General features: G+C 45.0%; 1 protein-coding gene across 3 annotated transcripts in view; it reads right to left on the bottom strand.

Moving 5' to 3' along the window:
- TBC1D16 (TBC1 domain family member 16) overlaps positions 1–22,642 on the bottom strand; it is a 960,039-nt gene that overhangs the window by 812,299 nt on the left and 125,098 nt on the right. For all 3 annotated transcript variants that reach the window (XM_086931055.1, XM_086931054.1, XM_086931056.1), the window contains exon 2: positions 16,996–17,117. The gene's annotated coding sequence lies outside the window, so the exon portion shown is untranslated. The remainder of the gene's footprint in view (positions 1–16,995; positions 17,118–22,642) is intronic.

Below are 22,642 nucleotides of genomic sequence, written 5' to 3'. Positions count from 1 at the left end.
ACACGGACAGTGACACAAGTGATACCAGGTCCAACAGCTCAGATTACAGCTCAAGTGAGAACGGAGATGACAGAGGAAGGAATAAATATAGGAGGAGCACTGGGCGAGGGAGGCTATGGACAAAGAGGGAGATGGGGCTCAAACAACGGCCCGCCGCTGTTTCCCATGGCAAATTATTTTGGTCCACTCCCCCATAAGATGCACCCACCCCTTTCGAACTGAAGACTTTTTTGAGGGGGAAAACCCTCAAGTAATGATACACCGGGTGGCACAGGATTAAGAGTGAAATCCACTTTCACCTCTGCCAGCACTGCAGTACCAGTTGACATACTTGCCTTTGAAATGCTGTTCTGAATGTAATTGGGGATACTGAACCAAGTACTGTCAGAGTATTTCACAATACCACCAAGAAAGAAAAGCAGTCATAAGGGAACTGGCCAATGATAAGAACCTAGTGATTAAACCAACAGACAAGGGCTGAGCCATTTTTACCCAGTCGACAGTGGCTTACAGTAACTCCCGAATGAGAACAGGTACTACGAACCACTAGTGACAGATCTCAATGATTTCCTCAGAATATAGATTGGAAACATGACAGAACAGGCCCTAGTACATGACTGGATGACACAGTAGGAGGGAGAGTTTTTAACCAGTAAAACTCCCACCACTCCTTTCTACACAATACCAAAGATGCACAAAAATCTTGAAAACCCTCCAGGACGACCCACGGTTTCTAGGATAGGCACAATTTTGGAACCTTTATCAAGGTTTGGGGATGCCTTCCTAAGCCAAATAGTTCAAAATACCAAAACGTATTTGAAGTACACAAAAGATGTCCTCCACATTCTGAGGGATATACAATTTGACCCCAACACGCATATACTCATGGATCTGGACACAGAGTCTATACACCAGCACGAGTCACATGGGACTATGGATATAATTGAAGAGGTCCCATTTGAGATGGATTGGACTACCATACTCCCAGGAATTTAGTCATGGAGTTCTGCAAAAGGGCTCTTACCCACAACTTTTTTAATTCAAAGGAACTAGTATCTACAAAAACATAGGACCAGAATGGGAAGCGCACCTTAGCACCAAGCATACTTGGTCTATATGTTCACCATCTCGAGGTAATCAAAATCTTACGTCCTCACAAACCTTTCCTAGAACACAAAAAGCTGTGCAAAGGTACATTGACTATGTCCTGACCATATGGGAGGGCAACAAACCCACTGCAAAAAATGTCTTGAGTTGTTTGAACTTACAGAACGAGTTTTTAAAGTTTACACACATCATGAGTAGGCACCCTTAGCTTCCCCAAAACCTAGGTTTTACCACAGACGGGGGCAGAGCCAACATCTTATCTTATCTTAAACTGCATTTATAAAGCGCACTGACACCGGAGGTTTCCTGGCGCTATGACATGGTAATACAAATACGCCACCGAAAAACACCCATGGATAGAACACAAACTCAGGGTGTCCTGTCACCCGTCAAGGGCCACTACCCATGCGGACGCTACAGTTTGCCCCTTGACAAAACCGACAAAAACAGTTTCCTTCAATAATAACATAATGTGGGAACGAAGACAATTCACAAACTGCAACACACAATGGGTAGTATACCTGATAACTTGCCCCTGTAATCTACACTACGCAGGGAGGATGACATGCAAAAGAAGACCAGGATATGCAAACATACAAGCAACCTGAGATGTGGCAGTGCAAACACAAAAATATCGACTCACGAAATTGAGAAAAGGCACACTGCACAGAACTACTGATGGGTGATCCTGGAGCATATGAGTGACACAGTGAATTGTGAATCTAAACTCTTCGAAAAAGAGCAGCATTGGGTGTTTAGACTCAAGACACATACAGCAGGCTTTTCGAGAACACACCATGGGGGCATTTTACACCATGACCCACGATGTTAGTATGACAGAACCAGTCAATACAACTGAACCAGTCTTTTTGGATAGATTTTGTGACTGCAATGTACCTCCCATCTCCAATACAGCATGACTCATATCCCTCCCATCCAATAGTGCACAGTAATATCATGAGTAGACTGACATATCAGAGTGTCTTATCATATATAAATACAAATAAAGCCAGAAATGTAATGTTAAACTGAAATGTCAGAGTACCAGATCAGATAAAATACAATGATAACCAGATCAGCAATAGACTGAAATAATAATAATTTAAAACAAGCATTGGAAATGCAATAGGTCTCGCACCATTAGAGTTAGTGCTTGTAGAATTGTTTATGGGTTTTTTTTTGTAAATGTTTAGCATTTTTGTTTCCTGTAGCCAATGCTAAAGTATTACAAATAAAAAAAGCCATAAACATTTCTAAAAGCTCTAACTGAAATGGTCTGAGAACTATTGCACTGTGTGAGGGTGAGGGTGAGTGAGGGTGAGGGTGAGGGTGGGTGAGGGTGAGGGTGGGTGAGGGTGAGGGTGGGTGAGGGTGGGTGAGGGTGGGTGAGGGTGAGTGAGGGTGAGTGAGGGTGCGGGGTTGAGGGTGAGGGGTTGAGGGTGAGTGAGAGTGAGGGTGAGTGAGGGTGCGGGGTTGAGGGTGAGGGGTTGAGGGTGAGTGAGAGTGAGGGTGAGTGAGGGTGAGTGAGGGTGAGTGAGGGTGAGTGAGGGTGAGTGAGGGTGAGTGAGGGTGAGTGAGGGTGAGTGAGGGTGAGTGAGGGTGAGTGAGGGTGAGGGGTTGAGGTTGAGGGTGAGGTGTTGAGGGTGAGTGAGCCTGGTCGGGTAGATCACATGAGGCGCATGTCCGATGAGCGGGCAGGCCCGAAGTGATACTAGATCAAAGAATAGTATTACAAAGACACAAGCAAGTAAGGGGAAAGGACAAAACAAAACTGGTTTTATTTAGTGTAGAGGCTCAGGCTAAGTATGATGCAGCTCGACCAGTCCACCTCCTATTAAAAAAAAAAAACATAGGCAAAATAAACTCGTTGTGCCAAGGACAACAAAAAAACACTGATCCAATGTATTCGAAACTCATCATGCTCCTGTGTACACGCCCTGGGTCTAAAACAAACTCCCACAATGTATTTATGTATTTCTTAGGCTAACTACTATGATCGTCAACCTAATTCCATTGATGTGGGGCAGGCGGGAGACCCCTAGAACAAGAACTACTTTTTGCCTGGTGTCAGTGTGTTTTTCACTCGTCTGACTGGAATCCTGCTAATCAGGATCCTGTCACCATGCGTTCTCCCTACAGTTGACTATGGTAAGTACTGTTGTACTTCCACAATTGGCTACTGGTGAATCCTTGTAATTCTCTAGTATATGATACTGAGGTACCCAGGGCATAGGTACACCAGGGGTCTCTCATAGGCTGTAGTATGTATTGTGCCACCCATGAGAGAATACTCAAACTGTGATTCCAGGCCTGTCATTGCAGCCTATGTAAGTGGGACCTAGCACCCCTCATGAAAGATATACGTTTTCTTATATCGGAACCCATTACGCTTAAAACCTATAAGCCACCTTTCAGTCCTGAACGCAGGGTGCTTGGTTAGAAGTGTGAGGGTGTCCCTGCATGAGCAAGACATCCTTACAAACCCTGGAGTCGATTCTCCAGGCTTTCTAAGTGTGGTCAGCCATTTTTATGCTAATAGTGGACATGCGTCATTACGAGATGTCTAACTATATAGTGGTTGTACCGAACCCGGTCATGCTTGGTATAAAACATCGTGCAATCATATCCCAACACTCCACTGATTTCAGGGTTAGAAGTATAATCCCATGTACTGGGGGACTCCCTTTGGTTATCTGCCCTGTACACCCAGTTACAGCCTTTCAGGGTCTGACAGCAAGCTAGTTCTGCTGCGGACCACAGACAAGATTCTACTCTCCTGCTGCTGAGCCAAGCACTCTTTGCCCGTCTCGACACTTGGACTTGCCTGTAACAGAGACTGCATCAAGGAAGACTCCTGCTGATCCTGGTCTCGCTGTTATGCAAGTCTTCTTAGTCGTCTGTGTCTGTGCTTATTCCAGGATCTTCAACAGACCTTTGGGCATCAAGGACACCCGGAGTAATCTCCCTTGCATTGACGGAGTCATCCCTTCCATCTGCAGGCACCGGAACGAAGCGGACCGGTCTGTTGCTCCTGACACCTCATGGACTTCAAAAGGCTCAGCAACACAGGTGGTGGTTGACACTCCCTCAAGGCTTGACCTGTCCTCTCTGCAATTGTGAGGCCAGTATCCCTCATCAGAGACCGAATCCTCTCAAGGGTTTTCTGCTTCAGTGGGCTCCCCTGCTTGTTTGGGGCCTGCTCAGACTCTCCTGCTTGTGGCGAGTCTCCTGGACCTTGCTGGTCCCAACGTTGCTCCTTCTTCGCTTTCCACGGCTGTCGCAGCTGCCAAGGCTTGTTGGTGCTCCCACCAGACTCCGACCCCCTGGTTCACGACTTCTGACATGGTACAGCTCTTGCACAGCTCCTGGTCTTCCTCAGTATCGCCTGATCCTCACAGCTGCAGCGACAAGGTCACCGTCAACTTACTTGAACCATCAGTCATCGGTGGGCATTGCTCTTCCATGCCTCCTGGTCACCTCCGAGTGGCATAAACACCATCCCCTCTGCTTACAGGTTCTTCACTTCCAGAATGCACCGTTGGATTCCACCAGACTCTTGACCAGTCTTCTCCAGTGGCATCTTTCCTATAGTCCTCAATTGGGTCAGGGTTTCCGATGTCAATTAGGTATCCTGGTTCCTGGGGTATCCGTGGGTGGGGTGATTCTTTAACCTTCTGTGTTTCACAGGGTGTCTTCAGGGTCCACTGGGAAGTGTCTTTTTTCTTCTAAACTGCTACCACAACTTTGCTGTTGACTTCTATTGGACACACGCCTGTGTTTCCACTCTGCACACAGCCTCCATGGGGTTCCTGGGTACTTACCTTGGGTGGTTCCTTGTTTCCCTGGCTCCTTCGAGTCTCCTGATCCAAGTCCCGACTTCGGTCGCAGTTATTATTCCACTTTCTTCATATATGGTTTGGTCTCCCCCTGAAGACCACTGTATTACGCGTTTACTTACCTATTGCAATTGAAGGATTATTATGTATTTGTGTTGATATCTCCAGCTGGGAGATATACCAATGTGTTCGTGAGAGTTGTGTAATAAACAGATATATATATATATATATATATATGTATATATATATACACATACATATATATACATATATACACAGTGTGTGTTTTGTTTTTCATTTAACCTACCATAACGGTTGCCTGGATTAGTGCAAGGTCCTTCACTTAGATAAGTGTGCACCATATACTACACCATTACCCTCCCCCGTGTATATAGAGGCACATATGCATAGCAGACATGGGCAGTAGGGCTGCCCTAAGAAAGCCGCTGGGATGTGACTGGCAGGTAGGTACTGTTCTTTAGCCTCACACATCAACAATTTACTTATTCTCAGAAAAATGTATCATTGGGGACAAAAGGGGAGGCCCAGAATTTCAATAATTTAAAGACTGCCATAAGACATTTTACTATAGTCGGCACAAAGTAAGGGCCAGAATCTCAATGTTCAATCTCTTGGCATGTCTAAACCTTTCTGCTAACCTTCCTCCAGTCAATCTCGCTAACGTGGGGGCATCATGAACTATGCATCAGCAAGGAATGCCTAAACATTATGTTAAAGGTCTTTTTTAGGTCTGGCATAGCCAACAATTTTTGTTTTGAACAAATACATAGAGTAGGATTTTGGTCGACCTCTATTAGCCACTGGTTGTTTCGTGCCATCCATCTTCAGCTTCTGCATTAAAACAAAGTTATTTACATCATACATCAGCCACGGGAGCATTTGTCTCTCATCGTCATGCCATTGATTATTAACAATTACTCCATGTGTGATTTAAATAAGTATGTAATTGCACTGTAATAATAATAATAATAATAATAATAATAATAAAAGCCTTTTATATAGCGCCTGGTTACACTAGAAAACAGTGTGTCCCCGCGCTTTAAGAACATGGACTGGGCTGCTGCTGGGAAAATAGAGGGAAGAAACTGAAGGGGGGCGATAAGAGGGGCTCATATTTTCGGGAACAAGTATGTTTTTAGTTTTTGGCGGAAATTTTGTTCTGATGGTTCCATCCCGAGTTCAGTGGGTAGTGAGTTTCATTGTTTGCTGGCCAAGTATTTAAAAGACCTTCCGCCCATACGCACCCGGTAAATTCTGGGCACTTGAAAGAGCATACAGCCTTGAGATCTTAAGAGTTGTTTGGGTTGATACTTGGTCATTAGATTCTTGAGATATATTGGTCCTTTTTCTTGGGCAATGCGGTGGGTTATGCACATTGTTTTAAATATAATGCGCTCACGTATGGGCAGCCAGTGGAGGAGGCTAAGGCACGTTTTCCTGAGGACCTTCTAGACAGGTTAAGTGCCAGTCGAGCAGCTGCGTTTTGGACGCACTGTAGACGCTGAAGACCTTTTTTGCTCAAGTCCATATACAGGGAGTTGCTGTAATCAAGATGGGATGTTACCAGAGCATGGATCAGGGTTTTCCTATTGGTTGCAGGGAGGGAGTCCAGGGTTTTGCGCAGAGTCTTAAGGATCCCGTAACATTTGCCTGCAATCCCTCTAGTGTGGTGTTCAAGGGATAGGGTAGAGTCTAATCTGACCTCTAAGTCTTTCACCTGCTCAGAGGGCTTTGGTATGGCGCCAAGTTCAGATAGCCACCATGCAGACGACCAGATGGACGGAGTCTTCCCCAACACAAGAAGTTCTGTTTTATTTGCATTAAGGCATAGACAGTTGGTATTCATCCATCTGGCTAGGTCACTGAGGCATGCAGATAAATTTGGTGAGGCTTCTGGGGGCGGTCGAGATAGTGTCACTACTAGCTGGGTGTCATCCGCATATGACACTATCTCGACCCCATATGCCTCCACTATCTTGGCCAGGGGTGCCATGTACAGGTTGAACAGTGTAGGGCTCAAAATAGAGCCCTGCGGCACCCCATGTCTGAGTGCTCGGACTTCTGATTTGAAAGGAGGGCAATTGACTTGGAATTGCCTATTAGCCAGGAATGCACGCATCTATTCGAGAGCCAGGCCATTAATTCCGGCCTCGCTAAGGCGTGAGAGTAGTATGGGGTAGGAGACTATGTCAAATGCCGCGCTCAGATCTAATAGGAGGAGCGCAGCTGTCATCCCCTCATCTACTCTACCTCTTAATAGCTCCGTGGAAAAAAGAAGGGCTGATTCAGTAGAGTGATATGTTCTGAATCCTGACTGCGAGGGGTGGAGATGGTGGCATTCTTCTAAGTGCTTTATGAGTTGGGCGTTGACTATCTTTTCCACCACCTTTGCGCAGAACGGTAGGAGCGATATAGGATGAGAGTTGTGCAATTGGGTTATACCGAGACTGGCCTTTTTCTTGATAGGGATAACCTGCGCTGTTTTCCAGTCTTGTGGTACGTGGCTCGTCTGGAAAGACAGTTTAGCCATACGGCTTATATGATTTACCAGTAATTCAGCCTGGTTTTTAAAGATCTTGGGGCGAGCTGCATCTTTGGGGGAGCCTGATTGTATGCTACGCATGATTCTCAGCACCTCAGTGTTATCTGGCACTGAAAATTGATTTAGATAACAGGTTCAGCATTAGTAGCATAGTTAGTAATTGTGCCATCCATGACATTCGGAAAGATTTTATAGATATTCTCTACTTTTTGGACGAAAAAGTCCGCTATCGCTTCACAAGTTGCTGTAGAGTGAATATCTAGGGCTACAGTCCAGTCAGCTGAGGTGAGTTCTTTGTAAATGACAAAGATCTTTGGTAGAATTATCGGCTGATTCAATTCTTTTGCTAAAAAAGTTTCTTTTGGCTATTCTAATCTTTTTATGATAATTTTTTATACTGGTTTTGTATTCAAGTTTGGCTGTTTCATCATATTTATTGCGCCAGATGCCCTCTAACTTTTTGCATTTTGATTTGATAGCTTTAAGTCAGCATCAAACCATTGTGCCGATTTAAGACATCTTACAGGTGTCTTAGTTGTCCAAGGTGCAGTTGCATCTAGCGCTCTTGTTCGCCAGTTCTCGTAGTCTGTCCAGGCTTCCTCTATATTTTCTTTCAAAGTGGGGCTACCTGCCTTAAGATCAACTTGTTTAAGTTTCCCCCATTGTCTGCGCTTAAATGTTATCTGCTTGGTTTGCTGGGGTTGTTTGTTCTCCTGGGATTGTGATTTTAATCAAGAAGTGGTCTGACCATAGTACCTGGATTGGGGGTTGGACCACCAATCCCTCCCAATTCGCAAAGATCGGATCAAGAAGGTGACCCGCCTTGTGGGTAGGTTTTAGGGATTGCAAATTAAGTTTCAGCATTTCTAAAGATGCCAGTAATCCTTGGGCATCATTATTATTTTCATCATCAAGATGGAGGTTAAGATCTCCCAGGATGAGAAGTTTGTTGTAGCGTAGAGCAGACTGGGTGATGACCTCTGTCAAACTTTCTATAAAATTTGTGGCCCCTTCTGGTGGGCAGTAGATTAGGTAGCCATTAAAAGTTATATTAGGCCTGTATTTAATCGCGAAAAAAGCGGCTTCGCTATCTTTGATCGTAGCCATTTCCAAGGGGCATATCAGTTTGAGTTTATGGATAATAGCAATACCCCCTCCCTTTTGTTTATTTCAATTCATTTTTAGTATGCCATAGTTTTCGGGTAGGGCCTCTAGAATATCTGGGGAGGACTCTTGGTCTAGCCATGTCTCAGTTAAAAAAAGGACTTCTGGCTGTTGTTCTGGTAATAAATCAAATATTTCAAATTTGTGTTTTCTTAGCGAACAACAGTTAATTTGAATCATTGTCAGAAATTTCGTCTTGTGTTCGGAATCCTTTTGTTCTTAGGATTTTGAAAACAGGTCCTACAGGTTAAGGGCATCATTTCAACCTTCCATGAGTGCTTACATGTTTTCTTAATAGGTGGGCAGAGGCTTTCTAGCTGCTCTTTAGAGTATGTGATCATTCTTAGGGAGTCTAGAGGAATTCGGGCAGGGGTTTGTGCCCCTGTCCCCGGTCGGGCACAGACGGGTTTGCCTCTGCCATTGGCGCGCCCGCTGCACCCGCCCGCTGCGCGGACGGGAGGAGGGATTCATTTTATCGTGTGTGGGCCCCCAATCGGCCGAACACTAGAAGGCTGTCCTCGTCCTCAGCTAAGATGGCGGCCGTAGATTATGCCGAGAAGGATCAAGGGCGGAGGTCAGCAGAAGCCCCAAATCGGCTCCCTGAGGCCCTGGTGATCCCTAGAAAGAAGCCCCCACAGGTAGGGAGATGCGGCGAGGAGGGGGGACAGAATAAAGTTTCTAATGTGCAAAATGCCAAGGTAATTAAAATCGGATGTGCAAAATGCCAAAGTGTTTAAAAATTGTGCTAGCAATTAATCAAATTCATATATTTTAAAATCTCAGCCCTAAAATCCCGGCTTCCGCCTCAGGAGTCCTTGTTCTAATCTAATCTAATGTTTTTCAGGTCTTATTTTTCAAGTAAATATTTTTGGGTGTTCAAAAGAACATAATAACGCAAAATGAAACATACAAAAATACAACCCTTTATGGAAAGAAATAAGGCTTATAGTGCATTATTCAGAATATAGATGAAGCGTTTCATTCTCACATAGCTTGTGTTGCCTGGTGGTGTTTCAGTGCCTGTGAACCTTTTGTTATTCTCTGTACATATTAATGAGGACATTCTTGAGTCTCTCTTTTCTCTTCATGCCTTGCTCCTAGGTTTCCTCCTGCGGTGAACAAGCTAGCCTTTTTGTAACTCTTGAAACGGTGCCATCTGTTAAGAGCTGCAAGAAAAGCGGTGTGTTTGGGGCTTCTTTTCAGAAATAGGCTGTTTATTTTGGGCTTCTTTTGATAGAACTTAGGCTTATTTCGGGCATTTATTTATGAAGGGGTACGATTGTTTCCAACTTCCTTTGCCATAGTGTGGGTCTGTTTTTTTTCTGGTAGGGATGGAACGTGCTTTCCTTCTGCACCTAGATCTGATACCACACTCTCCTGACATTGCAACAAGGGTGATCATGCACCTAAAGTTGTGTGCGTTCCTAAATGGAGTTGTTGCTTATAAAAGGTTTTCCACATTTCTGCAAGTCTTTCACCAATAGTGATTTTGTGCCTAATATATAGACTTTTAGGTATTGTTATGTGCTATTTTTAAAGCACACCGTACACCAACGCTTCAAGGAGCTTTAAATAATAACACTTCATTGTGACTAGGCCGACAGGTACCAATGAGTTAAGACGAACTGAATATAGAATTAAACAAGTGTTGAGTTGTTATTTGAATTGGATACGTGAGGATTGTGAACACAGAATTAAAGCTATCTAGTTCCATCCTCTGACAGAAGCAACTGAAAAGCCTCTCTGACCGAAAGTGGCAGTCCTAACTTTTGGCACAGCAAATAGGTGCTTGTTATGTAAAAGTACATCTCGGTAAGTAAAATAGATATATAGAAATTGCTCAGCTAAAAAGGAGCCTGTGGTGTAGAGCCTGGTGCCAAGTTAATAAGGACTTAAAGCACATGATATATTCCACAGGAAGCCAGTGCAAAGTATAAAGAATAGAAGTGCACTTCGATTAAGTTGAAGTCTTTTAAGCACTTTCTTTGGTGAGTTCAAGTGAAGGAAGTTTGCATAATTCAGAAGTAACTGGATTAAAGTTCACCACTTGAAATATAAAATATTAATGAAATGCTTGAGTTGCCAGAAGCAGGAGATAGTAATCTTAGCCACGTGGAGATCTAGGGAAAGGTTTGGCTCTAGAATTTTAACAATGTTTTTGACACTATTCACAGGATAGTGGTGGACTCAGTGAGGCCAGAGCTCAGGGTCGCAGGCATCCGTGCAATTTCTGGAGACAAGAGGTTCCGTCTTGGTGGGATTTAATTACAAAAAACTGTGGACAACAAACAGGTGACGACATTGATAATTTTGTGGCTGAAGATATTCGGATTCATAAAGTTTTCATTGGTAGAAAACATCTTGAAAAGAATTTGAATATCATCTGCGTAAATATAAAATTTAGCACCCAGATTTCACAATGCATGGGTAAGTAGAGGTATATACATATTAAATTGTAAACGGATAATACTCCTCAATTGACCTGGAATGCTGCGGAGCGGCAAAAGTGAAACAGCATTGATTGCAAGCCATCTTGCAATCAACTAATTTGATTAACTGCATCCACATTAAGGCCGAATGTTGGGGCTCAATAAAGTAAAAGAAAATGTTCAATGGTATCAAACGCTGTAGATAGATTTAATAAGATCAATACACTAACTAATCCACTGACAGTCGGAGCAGCATATAGCTATAAACACAGGTGTTACAATTATCTCTGTACTTGGACCTGGCCTGGTTTAAAACCCACTTGAAATGAATTAAAAACCTTATTAGGTTTGAACCTTTCTATAGGTTTTGCCTAGTATAGAGTAGGATAACGGGACGATAGTTAGAAGAATCGTAAGCAGCTAAAGAAAGTTTTTTCAACAATGGTCTAATAATTGTGAGTTCCCCAGCATTTGCCATCTTTCTCTTGGTGAAAGTACGCTAAAACAAGCAACAAGGTTAGCAGTTAAAAAAATAAAATGTAAAAAAAGGACCAAGAAACATAATTATCATAGCGGAGTAAATATCAGCATGCAATCCAGATGCTTTGGTAGTTTAAAACACGTTACTGACTTCATTATCAGTAGCTGGTATGAAAGAAAAAGATTCTAGAAGTAGCAGCAGAATATGATCTATACACTCAAGGGCATTAACAGAGTCAAGATAAAGCTTGAATATCAGGTCTAATTTTAGCAATCTCGTCTGTAAAGTGAGATGCAAGTCAGTTGTGCAAGGTCTGGGAAGTATCGATTGATTGCATAGTTAGTGGCACAGCCAAGTCCTTGATAACTGCAAATAGTTCCTTAGCTAAATTGGACGCATTTGTTATTCACGAAGCGTGGTACTTGCATGTGGTAGCCCAGATTTTTTTGCTCGCATCTGGATAACGCCTGCAATTTTGACAAGTTAAGAGCTGATTCATATTTATATCTCCAGCATCTTTCTGCTCCATGAGCATTATTTATTTTTTATTTATTTATTGCATTTGTATGGCGCAACAGCTACCCTGAGGGTTTCCCGGCGCCTTGGATCTATGTTACACATGGAAAAAAGGAGGAGAAGCTCTATTGATTGAACAGCCATGATTCAATTCCCTTCCGAAACCGAACGTAACATGGTTCCAGGCGTAAAAAGAGCGGAAGTGAGTTCCACAGTGCAGGGGCCAGATGGGCAAATGAGCGGCCACCCATCCAAGCCCGGTTGACCCTGGGAACTGTACATTTTGCCTGGTTCATGGAGCGCAGATTACGGGAGGGTATGTATTTCTGGGCAATCTTGCATAGATATACAGGTGCTTCTCCAGAACTAATCTTATACATGTAGCATAGTGCCTTAAATGTAACTCTGCTGGCGATCTTCAGCCAGTGTAGTTTCTTAAGGTGATCTGTCTTGCTCGTGCGGCCTGGGAGATTGAGGAGCAGTCTTGCCGTAGAGTACTGGAACACTTGAAGTCGGTTCAGAATACTTTTTGTGACTCCTAGATAGAGAACATTACCATAGTCTAATCTCGAGCTGACTAATGCCTGTAATACTGTTCTCTGTGCGTCGTCTGGTAGTTGCCATAAAATTTTCCTCAGCCATTTGAGGATCACAAAACAGGTTGAGGCTGTTTTGGCTATATGTGCACACAGACAGCTTATCGTCAATTATTACCCCTAGGTTTCGAGCAGATTGTACCGCAACCGGGGTTGCCCCCATTTCTACTGGCCAGTGAGTCGGGCCCCAGAGATTTTTTTGGTTACCAAAAACAAGCAGCTCAGTTTTTTCCCCATTCAATTTTAATTTCCTGGAGTGAAGCCAGTTCGCTATTCTTAAGAGCCCAGAGCGAAGGGGAGAAATTCCAGATTTGTCTGTGGGTGTGAGGGAGAACGCAAGTTGTGTGTCATCCGCGTAGGAATAAATTGTGAGACCCATTTCTTCCGCGATCCTGGCCAATGGAGTGACATAGACATTAAAAAGTAACGGACTTAAAATCGAGCCCTGGGGTACCCAATAAGGGGACTTTTGGAACTCGGATGAATTATTTTTGGAAAAGACCTGAAAGGTCCGATTCAGGAGGAATTGTTCCAGCCATTTCAGTGCTAGTCCTCTAACCCCTATATCTTCTAGGGACTGAATCAAGATAGTGTGGGAGATGGTGTCAAATGCGGCAATCGGGTCTAAAAGAATGAGTGCCGCCATGCCTCCAGTGTCCAACTCTTGACGGATTACCTCAGTGACCCCCAGTAAGGTGGATTCTGTAGAATGGCCTTTCCTAAAGCCCGAATGAGAATGGTGTAATAAATTGTCGTCATTGACAAAGTCTGTCAACTGCTTGTTCACGTGTTTTTCTAAAATTTTTGAAAAAAAATGGTAAAAGGGATATAGGGCGGAAGTTAGAAAAGACCTCCGGGTCGCTATTGGCCTTTTTTAGCAAGGGCATCACCATGGCGTGCTTCCATTCACCAAATATTGCCGCTTCATTGAGGGAGGCATGTAACAGTGCTCCGATTACTTCCAAGATGGATGGGTCTAGCTGTTTATAAACATGAGCAGGCATAGGGTCCTGGGGGGAACCTGATTTGATACTATTCAGGGCTTCGCCGAAGGTATTGATGTTTAATGGCTGCCATGCTGTGAGAACATGGTTCATGGAGCAATCCCTTTGGTCACTATAGCAAGGGGTAGAGAGATTAGATGAACCATCGATGCCGTCACCATCTGAGGTGAAATTGGCATAAATTGTCGATATTTTCTCCTGGAAAAAATTAGCAATGTAATTACATTGCGTGGGAGACAGAGTAGGAGGTTCAGGTTGGGCTGCTGCCCCAGCTAAATTCTTTAGAGTTTTAAAGAGAGTCCCTGAATGATTTTGTGCTCCTAGGATGGTATTTTTGGTGAAATCGCCCTTGGCGATTTTACAGGACAGATGGTACATATTTAATTCATGTTTATATATTTCTTTTTTAGCAGGCTTATAATCTATTCCCCACAGTCTCTCTAGTTTTTTACACTGACTTTTTTCCTCTCTCAATTTATCTGTGAACCAAGGGACCGGGGGATTGCATGATTTGTGCTTGCTTAAGGTCATGGGAATGATAGTTTGTGTGGCACTAGATAGCCAACAATTGATCATCTTATGGTCACTAATTGTGATCTTCTCAAGATCAAAGCAAGGGCTGGATCTAATTAGTTGTTCATCAAGATCCTTTATATGGAGTTTTTGCCAATTTCTAAACCATACCTCAGATTTTACAAGGACTTTATGAGCGGGTTCCCAGATGTTAAATTTGGTGAGAAAGTGGTCAGACCACGGGATTGGCAGTGCAGGCTCGCACTTTATGCGATCGAAGTTTGCAAAGATCGGATCCAATAGGTGACCAGCTCTATGTGTGGGGCCTGCATTCCATAGGTGGATGTTGAGTGCCTCAAGATCAGAAAGGAAGTTGAGAATCATTGGACAGCTGCGGTCTTCAAGGTGCACATTAAGGTCTCCCAAGATGGCAAATATAGATGCTTCCAGCAGAGGAGGCGCGATGTATTCGGATAGGGTTGCCACCCAATCCCCAGCTGCCCCTGGAGGGCGATATATTAAGATCCCTGAAAGTGTAGTTTGAGGAGACAGGGCTAATTTAAAGAGCCCTGCTTCACAATTTGCCAGGTTGATATCTTCCCACTTGCATTGAAACGTATTTTTAAAGATGATGCCTATACCCCCACCTTCTTGATTTAGGCGGTCTTTCCTGATTATCGTGTAATTGGGAGGGAGGGCTGATGCTATGTCCGGCCCAGAGCTTGCAGTTAGCCAAGTCTCCGTTAGGAATAGCGCATCCGGCTTCTGATCAAGCAGGAGATTGAAGATGTCATCTTTATGTTTGGGAAGCAATCTACAGTTTGTGGTAAGAAAGGTGAACTGGTTAACGTGACCTTTACTCTTATTAGGATTGATATTAGTGTCATCTCCAGACTCCCCAGTTAATCCTGGCTGGAGATGGGAAAAGGAGAAAGTGCACTCCGGGCAGGGGGATGGGGAACCCTCCAGAGGCAGTGTCTCGCAGTTAATGTGGCGATTAACCCTGAGGCTAAGCAGGTCAATCCTAGAGTAGCTGAATGCTGCGTGTTTTCGCACAGGGGGGGTGACCCCTGGTCCCGTCTGGGCAAGGACGGGCGCAGACGGGCTTGCCTTTGGTGCGCCTTTGGCGCGCGTCCGCTGTGCGATGAACACATGACCGTCTAAAATAGCGCTTCAGCAGGGTTGGTCCCGCCCCCCCGGCCTCTGACCCGTCACTGCCCTGCCTACACTCCCTCCACGTCAAGCGGGACAGCCCTTGGGGGAACAGGGAGCCGGCGAGCAGAAGCGGGCGTCAAAGAGGCGGTTACGAGGCAAGAATATGTTTTTTAAAATCACAGTGTAAAATTCTGTTAAAAAGCAGCATTCAAAGTAATTTTTAAAAAGGTTCAGTGCATGGAGCTCAAGTGCAAATGGCAATATCGAAGTCATACCGCCCCCTTCACCTTCCAGTGCAACAGCATCTAATTTTAATGCAGTCAGAATGGAATTGAATCAGAGGCTCAATGTTTATTTGGCGCTATTGGAACGCTAGTTTTTGCAAGCAAAATAAAAATCTAAAAACGTAAAATTTTATTTTTCAATATTTAAAAAAATCATTGCTATCCATGGTTGAGTCCAGATAGGACTTCAGTGAGGCTTAAGAGGCAAACAATGATGACATATAAATAGGGAGAGCTTATTCAATTATATATAGGTAATTTGACTTATCAAATTTAGCCTTAGAATCACAGTTGGTGTTGATAATAATAGGGAGTGCCAGATGATTTCACGAGGGTAAATGTATATATTATTTAATGGATCATGTCATGTTTGAGGACATGAAGATAACATTGAAAAGATAATTCAAGGTGTAGGATGGATTAAGGTAAAGCAGAGACTTATTACAAAAGGATGTGGTATCTAATAAGTCACTCGCCAGATTTGGAAATTACAAAAACATTGCAATACTAAAACATGCTTTTCGTTGTTATTAAAATTGCAAATATTGTTAAATACATTTGCTAACTTTTCCAAGTTAGTTTGAAGTGGCTGAAAGACCAAAATAATATTACAAACAAAGGAGTCATTTCTGACTGCACAACAAAGATTCTCTTACAAAAGTGCACTATAAATAAAACGTTTTTTTTTTTTTACAGAGGATTATGAATTCGCCCCACCCCCTTTACTGGAACTATCTTTTCTAACTAAATAATTAGGAGGGACAAGTTCATCTATAATATAGTCTACAGTATTGTGTAGTCAATTTTCTGTTAGACAGACCATCCCTAACACTTGACATAATTCCGTTATCCCAGTTCTGTGTTTGGTGACTGAATTGTATTAACCTAAGTATTGGAAAACAAATCCTGTGAAGGCACATTTTGTTTTTGTAACTGATAATACCCAGCCTTGACGGAAATATTGGGTGGCTCTGTCTTTGTTTCAATTCCTACAAGTCATCTTGGTGCATAATATGGCAAGACTCATTCATGCCTAGATAATATTCAGATAGCGAATTATTAACATTTATGAATCAAAAAATTGCTTTCGCTTATAAGGAGTCATCTTGTTTTTAAGTGGTATGTTTTGACCCCCGACTTAAGGATTGAATAAGGGCCGACTCAGATAACAACGAAGTTTCCTACTCTGATACTAGGAACGAGGAAAACTTGGTGCGAGAAAAATACCACCTATAGTGGCCGATTCTGATAAGGTGGGGAACATGACGCCTCTGTATTGCTAAGTACGTTCGGGCTAGTTGGTCCCAGACGATCAATTCAAAATGAACCACAGCAAACTGTACATACCGTTTGTTGAGTCAAATAAGAATATCACTGGAAAATAAGTTCCAAGAGTTCTGGGACACGTTGCTCAGTAGCATCATCAAGGTGAAAAACGGGCCGCCATGATAAGGGCCAGAATCGAGACACTGAAAGTTAAATGAATAAAAAACATGAGCACTAACGAAAAACACTCTGGGATTAAAAAGTTAAATCAAAATCAGAAAAGTATTAGACACCATAAATGTAGTGGGGCCCTAAGTGTCCTCAGTCTATAAATCGAAGTCCGGAAGGCAACTAAATGCAGATGAGTAATGGTGATATAAGGGCCCGTGGCAAAAGCCGGAGTTAATAACGGGGAGCCTGCCTGGGAGAGAAGCCGTAAGTTAGGAAAAAGCCTGGTGTGGAAAAGGGTAAGTACGAGGGGAAAGCAATCGCAGCATTAATAAATGCAAACGAGTAGTGGATGTGCAACGGCCCATGGTGAATGCCAAAGGTGGTTATGCAGAGTCTGCCGAGGAGAAAAGCAATCCATATTATAAAGTGCCTTGTGCGGACAAGGGCAAAAAAGCGGGAGAGGTGCAGTCGCAACATAAGTGGCAAGGGCTGGCCTGGACACCCCGGGTAATCGAGAGGGAATTTATGAAGCAAGAAGGGAAGTGGGGCTGGCAGTTTCCTAAGGGAAATGGTAATGCAAGGGGGATATTAATGGTGAGATGCATTATAAAGGGAATGGTAACTATATGCAGTGAATAAAATCAGAAAGAAAAACATAATGAGGCGTTAAAAATAGATGCTGTGCTGCAACGAGAAAATTCTCTCTCATAAAGGTGAAAAAACACTATGAGACCAAATTCGCACTGGTGGGTGCACGGAAAATTATGCTATGACCACAGAGCCTTTTATTTATCTGTTTTCAAAACCAACACATAGACAAAAGGTTTGTCATTTACAATGCCAGTAGCTCAAAGTCTTGCAAATGCAAGACCTATTGCCTTGCAAATGTTTATTTACCCAATCTCATTTTCCTTCCCTCAGAGGCTGCCCACCGTCCTCAGGGCCATTATGGTCCATGTCTCCACTTAGTGGTGTTTGTGTAACAGCCTAATGCATTCTGGGGTTTGCAGTCTTATTTTTGATTCCATTAACACATGAATTCAGTCATTAGTAGGTGAAAAGCTAAGACTAGATGCACTGTCCGTAATAATCTGAGGTGATCACCCTTAAACTCCCTCTCACACTTACTCGCATGCTCACTCTCTCCCACTCCCACAGCCTCTCCCTTTCTATTGCTGTACATCTGTCTTCCACACTGTCATGGTCACTGCTGCGAGGAAGGAATCGAGCCCTGGCTGTTTCAATCATCAAATACAGAAATAGTCAGGGTTTAGGGGGCCCTCAGGCCTTTGTGCCCTGGTGCACTGCACCTATTATTATTATTATTATTATTATTATTATTATTATAAACCATTTTATAGCGCGCTCTGCTACTGGGGAGTATCCTGGCGCGGGAGAAAGAAAAGCAGACAACAGACCCTCAAAGAAAAAAAAAAAGGACTCTTAAATAGCGCTGTTAAACAGATGTGTCTTCAGATGTTTTTTGAATGGGCTACAGTGGGTGTGGAGCGCAGGTGAAAAGGAAGAGCATTCCAGGCGCGAGCCACGACCACCGCAATCGACTGACCACCAAGTCTGGCACGTTTAAAACGGGGGAGGGATAGTTGAAACAGAGTGGAGGATCTCAGAGTACGTGTGGGGACGTAACTAATGAATCTTTTTCTCAAGTACTGGGGGCCTTGGTCATGGATAGCACGAAACGCCAAAACCAATGACTTAAACCGGATGCGCTGTGCAACCGGGAGCCAGTGGAGTGTACGCATCTCCGCGCGAACGCTCTTCCATCTAGGAATGTTGAATAAAAGACGGACTGTCGCGTTCTGGATGATTTGCAAGCGTTTTACCAGGTAAGAGGGGATTCCACTGAACAATGCATTGGCATAGTCCAACCTGGACAGTATAAGCGCTCGCGCAACAGACTCCTTTGCCTCTCTAGGAAGCAGGGGAAAGAATTTGCGAAGCATTTTTAAGGTCGCAAAACAGGTGCCAGTAAGTTTTTTAATATGATGTTCGAATCTTAAATCCTCTCTGAACCAGATGCCCAGATTCTTGGCAGGTCTCCCCATCTCTTTCGGGCCTGGGATGTCAGAAGGCCATAGGGTGCTCATGAACGATGGGGGAAAGGAGCCATAAAAAAGAACCTCGGATTTGTCCTCGTTGCACTTCAACTGGGCCTTCGTCAACCAGCGAAATACAGAGGACAAACATAGATGAACTATAGAGGTATCAAGGTTATCATCTGGCCAGGTAAACAGCAATTGGGTATCGTCTGCGTACCCTATAATCTTAGCCCCGAACTGTTCAGCTAGATAAACCAAAGGTGTAATGTAGGCATTGAACAGTAAGGGGCTGAGGGTGGAACCTTGCGGGACACCTGTAAGCAGAGGTTCAGGCTCGGAGGCATAGGGAGGCAGCCAGACCTGCTGGGTCCTGTCAGACAAGAAGGAGGACAGCCAGTCTAGCACAACCCCTCCAATACCTATATCCGCCAGCCGGCCAAGAAGAAGCTCATGGGGGACGGTATCGAACGCGGCAGAGAGGTCCAAAAGAATTAGGACCGCTCTGCCGCCTCCGTCTAAACAGTCCCGGATGGCCTCGCTCATCTCCAAGAGGGCTGTCTCGGTGCTGTAAGCAGCCCTGAAGCCCGATTGGGCCGGGTGGAGGGCATTGGAAGTTTCAACAAATCTCTCTAGTTGTCGAAATGCCACCTTCTCACAGATCTTTGTGAGTGCCGGTAAAAGGGAAATTGGTCGATAATTCCCGGGGGCCGTCCAGTCTAGACCTGGTTTCTTTAGGAGAGGCAGAAGCTTAGCCTGTTTCCAAGCAGTAGGAACCACGCCCGTCCTCAGGGAGAGGTTCACAATCTGCGTGATCTCAGTACAGACTAATTCCACCACCTCCGAGAGCACCCAGGCAGGACACGGGTCGGCGGGTGAGCCAGATTTCAGGGACTGGATTAAAGGGAGAGTAGTGTCCTCCACAATTTGCTCGAAGATCGTGAACTGCTGTTCCGAACTAGGGCAAAGGGAAGGGCACGGGCCCTCTATTGCGTAGTCGGTGGGGAGGGCTGCTGCAAGGTCTTGCTGAATCCTCTTTATTTTATTAGTAAAAAAGGAGGACAGTTCCTCACACCATTGCATCGAGGATGGATGAGAAACGGCCTCAGCGACGGGTGCCACAAAGCTTTTCACAATGGCAAAGATCTTTGCTACTGTTGTCTGCCTTGGCGATACGCCCAGCATAATATTTCCCCTTCGCACCCTTGATGGCTGTGTGGTATTCTTTTTGCGCCAGCGGTAGAGTGGATTTAGCCTCAGGGCTATAATCACGTCTCCACGCTCGTTCAAGCTTTTTACACCCCAGTTTTAATTCCCTCAATTCTGGGGAAAACCAAGGTTGGGAGGGGGTACGTCTAGATCTGGTAAGCGTGGTCTGCCTAATGGAGGCGGTTACCGCCTGCTGTAGCCACTCATTAAATTCACAGACCGCATCGCCCAGGGGCAATTTCGATTTAGGGCGAGTATTACCCAGAGCCTGTCTAAATGCAGGTAGGTTGATCTTTTGGGAGTGAAAAATAAAAGGTGGGGAACAAGGCTCCACAATCTCCCAATTAAATCTGACCAGATCATGGTCGGACCAGGTCGTTTTTTCAACAGCCACAGACTGAATAGGGAAGTTAGAACATACCAGGTCAAGCAGATGGCCCCCCATATGCGTCGGGGCAGTCACCCATTGCTTGAGTTGAGCAAGCTCCAGAATTTCACCAAGCCTGTGGGCATCGGACGAATCAGGGACATCCATATGAATATTCAGGTCCCCGACCAGTAGGAACCTAGGAAAACCTAGGGCCCGTGGAACCAGATATTCTTCTAGGGCGTCCAAAAAGCGAGTAGCCAGACCCGGAGGTCTGTATATGAGAGAGCCTCCTAAAGTAAAGTGGGGAGAAGTTGTGATGGAAAAGTGGAGAACCTCACCCCCTATATCCGCAGCCGGCGGCTCAGAAGCGAAGCTCCACTCTTCCTTGAACACAACCGCTAATCCGCCCCCTCTGCCCAGGGGTCGGTCCACTCTGGCGATCTTAAACCCCCTAGGGACCGCGAGTTCTACGCTAGGTGCGGAGGTGCTGGTCAGCCATGTCTCCGTAAGGAACAGCACCTCCAGTTGGTCATCCACCAATAGATCGAAGATCTCGGCGGCGTGCCTAACTGCAGATCTGGCATTAATCAGTCCCGCCCGAATATTCGTGGTAGGAGCGTTAATGTCTAAACTTGGGGGGGGGGGGAGGTTGGGGGACAAAACCACAAGAGGGGCATATAGACATATGACAATTCAAATCCGCACGTATGCAGTGCCCACTGTTAACTGAAGGGGAAAGCCTCCACAGATCGTGATGTGAATACCTGTGAGTTTCAGATTTGACCAAACCCAAAGGTCGCCGAGTAGAATGGCTGGCCTTGGGCCCGTCCGAGGCACGGACGGGCACAGACGGGCCCTCCTTTGGCGCTCCTTCGGCGCGCAGACGGCGCGCCCGCTGCGCGCTCTATGGTGTAACATTATTTATCGCCCAAGCCCCTCCCCGAGCTGGACCGCTAACTTCCGACCAGCCGGGTACCGGGCCTCACCAAAGATGGCGCCGCCCGACCTGACCCTCCACAACAAACGGCACAGAAAGCCGCGGTGGACCGGGGCCCAGGGGAACCGGGAAACAGTACACAAGGTATTTAATCACACTACAGTTTTAAAAAAACATACAACACAATTCGTATTCAATTGAGTGTAGGGTAAAATTATTTGTTTAAAAAATGCGCTAGTAAATCAGTGCTGCGGAGAGTGAGTAGGCAGAAGAGGAACCCTCGCAGTCTGCCCGTCTTTCCCCAGCGAGGTCACTAAGTGCTGCCACCACCGAGATCAGTGCTGCCACCACCGAGATCAGTGCCCCTGCTCGCTCATAACACTACGTGATTTCTTCTTTTTCAGGCCACCAAAGTGGATTCGGCTCAGACAGACCCTCTTTTGTTAGAGGTGATCACCATTAAGGCACCTATGGCCCACAGGAAGATGCCCACTAGGGGGCTCGAGCATTCCCAGGCCTGCCTTGTGCCCCACCTCACTGACCGGCAGCACAGCAGTGACAATCTGGAGGCGCCATATCATATTCATTGTCTGTACATAAATTAGAGCGCCCTACAGTTGCTTCAAGGCGCTTGGGCGTGAAAAAGAACTGAGCAGACAAGGAGCAGGGCGAAGGATAAGAGAAAATGACACACATGAGCCAAGCAATGAGGAGTTAGAAGGGGAAGAAGATGTGAAGTTCTGGGAGCGGGAGTAGATACATTAAGGAAAGGAAGAGTGAACCAAGACGCATACCAGTCACCAGGTCGCTTCAAGGGGCTAACACAGAAGAAACTAAGGAGGATGGGACACAAGAGGGAAAGTAGGGCCCCATGAGAGTGGAGTGTATGGGAGGAGGAGAGATTATGGAGGGCCACAGAAAGGATAGAGAGAGAAAATTGATCAAGGGCACTTTCCTGTTTGCTGCTGTCTCGTTGAATCGCCT

The sequence above is a fragment of the Lissotriton vulgaris genome, chromosome 7, assembly GCF_964263255.1.
Source record: "Lissotriton vulgaris chromosome 7, aLisVul1.2, whole genome shotgun sequence".
Taxonomy (NCBI): domain Eukaryota; kingdom Metazoa; phylum Chordata; class Amphibia; order Caudata; family Salamandridae; genus Lissotriton; species Lissotriton vulgaris.
Note: the sequence above shows the minus strand (reverse complement) of the source record. Positions and strands in the feature narration are given on the sequence as shown.